The following is a 7556-nucleotide window of genomic DNA, read 5'->3' as shown; positions in this document are numbered from 1 at the left end:
CAGAAAAGTAAATATTTATGTATTTATATGATAATGAACTTATTACCATGTTTGTCTGCAAGGAAGGACAGGTAAAACCTATAACTATGCTTATAAGAAAAGGGCCTTAAAGTCAGGCAGATCCAGATTTTAGTCCTTCCCCCACAGGCATTCAGCTATGTGACTGAGAGAAAAGTCACTTGCTCTCTTTAGGTCTCACTAATTATTTACATAATGAGGATAATAATTATACCTAATTTAAAGGTTCTGGGGAAGGCTAAATGAGATCTGTCTATGGAACACTTAGCATAGTGCCTTGCAATGAATACATAAGCTATCATCATTACTTTGGCTTCTTCATGTTAGTTGGCCATGGCCCATGAGCTCCGCTCAAAGTCACCTCAAAGGCTGCCCATCTCCAAGAGGGCTCTCTTCTGTGCCCTGGAGGCCAGTGTCCCGAGATGGGGGACCTTATGAGCACCTTAGCAGAGCTGGGACGGGGATCCCAGCCTGGGCATATTTCTCTCATTCACATAGGCACGCACATCCCTCCAGCTAAGCCTTAGACCTCTCTCTATGTCAACTTCCTTCTCTCCAAAATAAAGCAGTTGGTTATGCTCTTGGCAATAGAATAGCTCCTCTCAGACCAATCCTCCTGCAGATAACAGCCATCAACTCTGTATAAAACATCATAGACAGGGGCGCCTGGGTGGCACAGCGGTTAAGCGTCTGCCTTCGGCTCAGGGCGTGATCCCGGCGTTATGGGATCGAGCCCCACATCAGGCTCCTCCGCTAAGAGCCTGCTTCTTCCTCTCCCACTCCCCCTGCTTGTGTTCCCTCTCTCGCTGGCTGTCTCTATCTCTGTCAAATAAATAAATAAAATCTTAAAAAAAAAAAATCATAGACAACTACCAGAAAGCCCCAGAGAATGGCCAGGAGCAGGAACAAAGTAGAAGAGCCAATACTTGGAAGAAGGAAAAGGCACTTGGTGAGTTCCTGCCTATTCCAAGACCTTTTTCTCAAGCTCCTGCTCCTGGCCCACAGGATACCTACAACTCAGGCAGAAGGCGACAGTTCTAATAGCATGATGCACCCTCTGTAACTGGAAAATGAAGAGGGGAAAGACAGCTCCAGAAAGAAGTCATCTAGAAAGAGGAGACCCAAATTCTGCATTGAAATTTTCCCCAGATCTCTGACTGACCCCTGAACTATGCAAAGGTGGGGTAAACTCCAAAGAACCCATGGCTAAAAGAACTGAGCCCAGATTTCAGCCTCTGCTCACCACAAGGTTTACAGGTTTTGGAGTTTGAGGCCAGCCAAGCTACTTGCTTGTTAACAATAACAACAACAACAACAACAACAACAACAACAACAACAACAACAACTTATCTCTTTGGAAGAATAGATGAGAATGCATTATCATAATGGCTGCCATATAACCTAGAATTACATGATATATAAAGAATCAGAAAAAAAATGGGCCACTTTTCTAGAAAAAAGTCATCAATGAAGAACAACCCCGAGAGGACAGAGATGTTCGAATGAGCAGAAATGGGTTTGAGAGCATCTAGTATAACTATGCTCAAAGGCATAAAAAAATATACTCATAATAAATGAACAAAGAGGAGATGTTAGCAGAAAAAGAGAAAGTAAAAGTAAAGTAAAAGAATGGGAACAGACACACCATGCAAACAGTAAGCATAAGAAGACTGAGTAGCATGATTCAAGTATCAATTTACTAGGAAGATGTAACAATTGTGTATGTAACCGAAAGTATATACTATACATATGTGTATATATATATATATTCCAAATATATAAAATGAGGACAACGCATGTGACATTTTATTACCCTACCGGAGAAGGTGGTGGTGGTAGAAGGTACTGGCTGCAGGTGGAGGTGGAGGGAGGCACTGTATTCAGGGAAGCACTGGTGAGGCTTCCCACCTCCCCACACAGGACAAAACCCGGCTCATTTGCTATAACTTTATGAACAAGACAGCAACATGTTCTTCGCAGTCTTTGGTATAATTTCCACCACAACCTGGGCATTATTTGGAAATGCTTCATTGGAGCATGTGAATAATTGTATATATTGGTAACTAATAGTAAGATCCGTTTGACACCAACAGACTCTCTTGAAATCTTGGAGAAACTTGCTCTATGCCTGCCATTGTGCTGCAGGCTATCAGCTCTCTGCCTTCAAAGGGCTTAAAATACATTTGGGGCAATAAGTCAGAAAGACAAAAACAATCCTTCACAATACAAAATGAACTGAAGTTTCAAATAATCAGTGCAGATACTAAGTTACTCTGGTGGGTGGGCATTTAAATGGGTAAGATTTGGTAAAGGATTCCAGGGGTGGATGTGCCGTGAGCAAAGTTTCAAAGGCAATGATTGGCTTCCCAGGAAACAAAGAGCACTGCCGACTGGCTGGAAAGGAGCTTCATAGAACAATCCTGCCCTTCAGATGAATGCAGCGGATGGAGACCCAGGGTTATTGTTGGCTCAGTCTTTCACCATTTAAAAAACAATGTACACGTTTGGATTAAAGCTAGGCAAACAATGATCAGGGACTCTAGGCCAGATGCACCCTACAGGAGGTGGGAAGAAAGCAGAAAACCCTCTTCACTTCATGCAGAGAAGATATGTTTTTTATGCCAAGCAGAGCCCTCAAAATGGTGTAAAAAGCCAAGGTCTTCTTGGTTGGTGTGATACATTTCCCAGGCAGGGGATGGCAGAGGGGCTCTTTCCTTCCCTTTGAAACAAAAGAGAACGATTTGCCCCGAAGCAGAAGCAGGCAGGGGATAAGGACTGAGTGGTGATCTAAGGAAATGAAGGAATAATATCACCCTGCCCCATTCTATGAAGTTCCTTCCTCTTTACTTGATGTTCCTTCGCCATTTTTGTAGTCTCCACCTCTCAGAGGCACTTGCTTGTCTAACATCTTGGATTTTTCTTCTCACTCTCTTGCATACGGGTGTCTCATTACCACTTGACAATAAGTTCCCCCTAAGTCAGGAGCTGCTTTCCTCCACACTTTCAGGTCCCCTAAGGTCCAGGACACTGCAATGCCATGAATGGGTGCAGGGTTAATGCCATGGAAACAATCTGGATCCAGCTGGACTTGAGTAACGCAATTGCCGGAGCATAAGGTAATAATATTTTTAACTTTTTGAGGAAGTCCATACTGTTTTCCAGTGTGGCTGCACCCGTTTGTATTCCCACAAACGGTGCGCGAGAGTTCCTTTTTCTCCACATTCTTCCCAACACCTGTTGTTTCCTGTGTTGTTGATTATGCAACTTTCAAAAGCACATTTCTAATCCATCACTGGAACACACAAGCTACAAATAGTTACTGAGGGTCTGCATACACAGAGCACCAAAGCACCAGCTAGCATAGGAAGTTAACTGCTTAAAGCAGACCTTGGTGATATGGCCCACTGAGAAGATTTGAACACAAGTTGTTTTTAAATGCATAAATGAGCTCCCAAGAAAGAAAGTGAAATACTCATTTCCAAAACATGCAGAGGTTTTAAAAAGTGTTAAAAACAAGAACAAAACCCAGAATCCACACTAGCTGATACTGTGCCTTCTCCAAGGGAGAGGTTGGAAGAATGAACATTACACAATATGGTGATGAGAACAGTGCTTCTCACCTCTAACGTGCTCACGAATCACCTGGAATCTTGTTACGATCAAAGTTCGGATTCTATAGGTCTGAGAAGGACCGAAATTCTGCGTTTCCAACAACCTTCGAGACGCTGCTGATATTGCCAGTTCTGGGACCACACGTAGGATCTCGGCAGCGCTGGGTTTTGAAGTAGTTAGCTTGTGTATTCAACCTCGACAAGGCCTAATAGACATACGAAGCTGGGAACCGAAATCCCTGCATGAAGTTAGAACCCTAATAGAGCTGCCTCCTTGGGTAAATGATAGCCTAGAAAAATCTACCCATTTGACCGAAGATGTCATGAGGAAGTCTGGCTGGATTCTGGGTAGGGAAATAGAGTCTCCCCTGAAAAAAATGGGGACTCTAGCCTATATCTAGCACGGATGAAGGATTCAAACTTACCCATGTGGTTCAGAAAACGCTAAGTTCAGGAATTAATGTAAAAGCCTGGTCCTGAGCCAGTGATACCCAGAGTCCTTGGCATAAAAGAGGCAACCACTAGAAGTTGCCTCAAAACCTTGCCACGAGAGCTTTTCACACACATGCAATCTCTACTGAAGCACGAATAAATAATTATAAAACGTGAGCGGAGGAATATTAAAAATGATTAAATACATAGGCCCAAAGGCAAAAACCCCAAGTAAAGACAAGGCATTATGGGGGAAAAAAGATGTGGAAATTTTTTGCTAAAAATAAACAAATGTCATTCTAAGATTATTATGCGTATACGGGGCGCCTGGGTGACTCAGTCGGTTAAGCATCGGACTTTTGATTTCAGTTTGGGTCATGATCTCAGGGCCATGAGATGGAGCCCGAGCCCTGAGTGGGGCTTCGGCTCAGCGTGGAGTCTGCCTGTCCCTCTCCCTCCCTCTCTGCCCTGCCCCCGTGCCTGCGCATGTGCTCTCACTCTCTCAAATAAATAAAATGCTTAAAAATTTTTAAAAATAAACTGCAGATTAGCTGAACTGAAGAGAGAATATGTGAATTGTAAAATAGATCCTTGTAATTTGTAATTGCGAAATAGCTATGCACAGGTTACCCATTATGAAGCCAGAGAGAAAAAGAGATCAGAAATAGTAAGAAGCACCTAGAATAATAGAAGATGGACAAGAAGGACCAACATTTAGTTGGGTTTAAGTTTTGAGAAAATGAGTGAGAATTCATATTTGAAGATATGGAGGCATTAGTGAGAAAAAGAAACGTACACCAAGGCAACATGGCAAAGCTACAGAGCACACACGAAAGAAAGAAAGAAAGAAAGAAAGAAAGAAAGAAAGAAAGAAAGAAAGAAAGAAAGAAAGAAAGAAAGGAAGGAAGGAAGGAAGGAAGGAAGGAAGGAAGGAAGGAAGGAAGGAAGGAAGAAAGAAAGAAAGAAAGAAAGAAAGAAAGAAAGAAAGAAATCAAACAACGTAAAAGCAGCCACAGGAAAAGGTAAGAAAGAGAGGGAAAACAGAGAGAGAAGGAGGAGGAAGAGGAGGAGGAGGGAGGAGTGGGAGAGGAAAAAGGAAAGGGAGGGGAGGGGAGGGAGAAACACCAATGAGAGAAAAAGACATATTATGCAAAGGACAGCAAGTAGTCCAATAAAAGGCTTCTCAACAGCTGCAAGAGGCACTAGAAGATAATGGAATAAGATTTCCAAATGTTGAGGGGAAAATAATTTTAATCTGGAATCTATGCAAGCCTAAACTACCAAATGCAAGTCAAGATGAAATAAGCTCCATTCAGGCAAAGAGAACCTACTGTTCACAGACCCTCCATGGAAAGGGTGGACTTTAAGAAGGAAAAGAAACCCAAATGGAAGAGGTTAGGTGCAAACAGCCCCCAGATCTGAATCAATGACAGCAAAACAGCAGGTGGGCCAGATGAGAGGAAGGGGCGTCGGAAGGCATTTGCAGTGGAAGAAATTGTTGAACCGCGTCCAATAAAGACATAAAAGCAACTACTCTCTCCCCTTACCCTACTCTATTTTTTTTAACAGTACTTTCCACCACCTGACATTGTACACACTTTCTTTTCTTTGTTTCTTGACTTTCTCTCCTACCAGCATCCAAATGGCACGAGGGCAGGAACTCTATCCATTGTATTCCCCAGCCGGGCGCATAATTGGTGCTCATGTATTTATCGTACACGAGAAAGGGAGCCAGGTGGTGCAGAAAGGCCTCAAAGTGTGTGGAGTTTTGACTTCCTTCTCTGGGGAACAGGTGGCCTAAGGTAGAGAGGTAACTAACATTCATGAACGTCCACCAGGTCCCGGGCCGCACGCGACTCTCGTTTCATGTCAGCTGTGTAGTAACGAAACCCATATGCTAGGGAGCGAAATGAATTGGTCTTTCAATTTGGCTTAAAACACAAGCCGAGGGGCGCCTGGGTGGCTCAGTCGTTAAGCATCTGCCTTCGGCTCAGGGCGTGATCCCGGCATTCTGGGATCGAGCCCCACATTAGGCTCTTCCACTGGGAGCCTGCTTCTTTCTCTCCCACTCCCCCTGCTTGTGTTCCCTCTCTCGCTGGCTGTATCTATCTCTGTCAAATAAATAAATAAAAATCTAAAAAAAAACAAAAATTAAAACACAAGCCGAGCATGTTTTCATCTCAGTTTATTGTTTATAGACATTACTGCCTGTTTCCAAGGGAGATGTGGGCTGTGGTCATATGTCCAATGTGATGTCATAATCAACTGAGGCAGAAGAGAGATTGTGCCCTGCGTGCTTGGGGAAAGCTTCGACACTCAGGACATATAGACGCTCAATACCACTTAATAACCTAGTAATTCCAGTTCTCCCACACCTACCTATGTAGACCCCAGGCCACAGAAACCCTGAAATTCCGGTTCTAACAATGAATCACTGAAAATCAGAAGGTCCCATCTTGAGGTCACGGCCGGCCCCACTTCTTGTCAACAAGCTCCCTCCTCGTCTGTGTTCTCGGCTGCACAGTGAAGACACCCTCCTTCGGCCCCTCAGGTCCCCTAGCTGCCATGGAGATGTCAGGACCAAGAGACGCTCCAGTTCCGACCATCAGCACCCACCCCGCCCCCACCCACCACCCTGCAGCCAGTTCTAGAGACACACTGACCAGAACTTTCTTCTAATGCATAGTGTCAGACACCGTGTTCTCATTCAAGTCCTGATAACATAAGAGTGACCCTGTAAACACAGAGTTGAGGGCAAAGAGCAAAAACCATTTCCCTTCCTTGCCTGCAGCGAACACAAAGGCATTTATGAGAACAGGCTTAGTAGCTGATGAGCCATGCAGAAAATTCCCTGGTTGTACGTCTACAGCAGGAGAAGACAATGAGAAATCATCCTGACTGAGGAGCACACGCAGTGCGGGCCCCCGCCGTAGGCTGCCCCACCACCCACGTTCTCGACTTTTCTGATGGAGCCAGAAGGCTCTTCGCACGCTTTCTGCAGTACCCGCAACCCTACCTCACATCCTTGCTGGGCTTGAAACAGGCTCGGAACCAAACTAAACCTTCATTGCATCTTCTCTTTACCATCTTCTTTCTCTGCTTTTTCCCTCTCCCTGAACCCTTGTCAAAATGACTTCTCCTAGACGTTGGAATTGCTCTCCCAAAGCTGTGGGTAAGGCCTCCCTCCTAGACAGTAACCTGCATGAGTACAAGGGCTGCATGTTGGTCTTTCTTGATAATCCAAAGCTTCATACATCAACACAAATCTCAATATTTGCTAGAAGGAAGGGAGAGAAAGAGGGACCAGTTTGGGAAATGATGTCAACACATACTGTATTCTTGCCAAAGAGTGACTCTCTGAGCCTAGGGACCTTGGAGAAATTTGAAAGAATCCTGATTTCAGACTTATTTTGCAGTAGGCCAAGTGGTTTCAAGTTCTGTTCTCTCGGCTCCTGGGTGGATTCAGCTGGCCGAGCGAGCATCCTCTTTCCTCTC

Source organism: Ursus americanus, chromosome 27 (assembly GCF_024610735.1).
Source record: "Ursus americanus isolate L20-20 chromosome 27, mUrsAme1.1.p, whole genome shotgun sequence".
NCBI lineage: Eukaryota > Metazoa > Chordata > Mammalia > Carnivora > Ursidae > Ursus > Ursus americanus.
Note: the sequence above shows the minus strand (reverse complement) of the source record.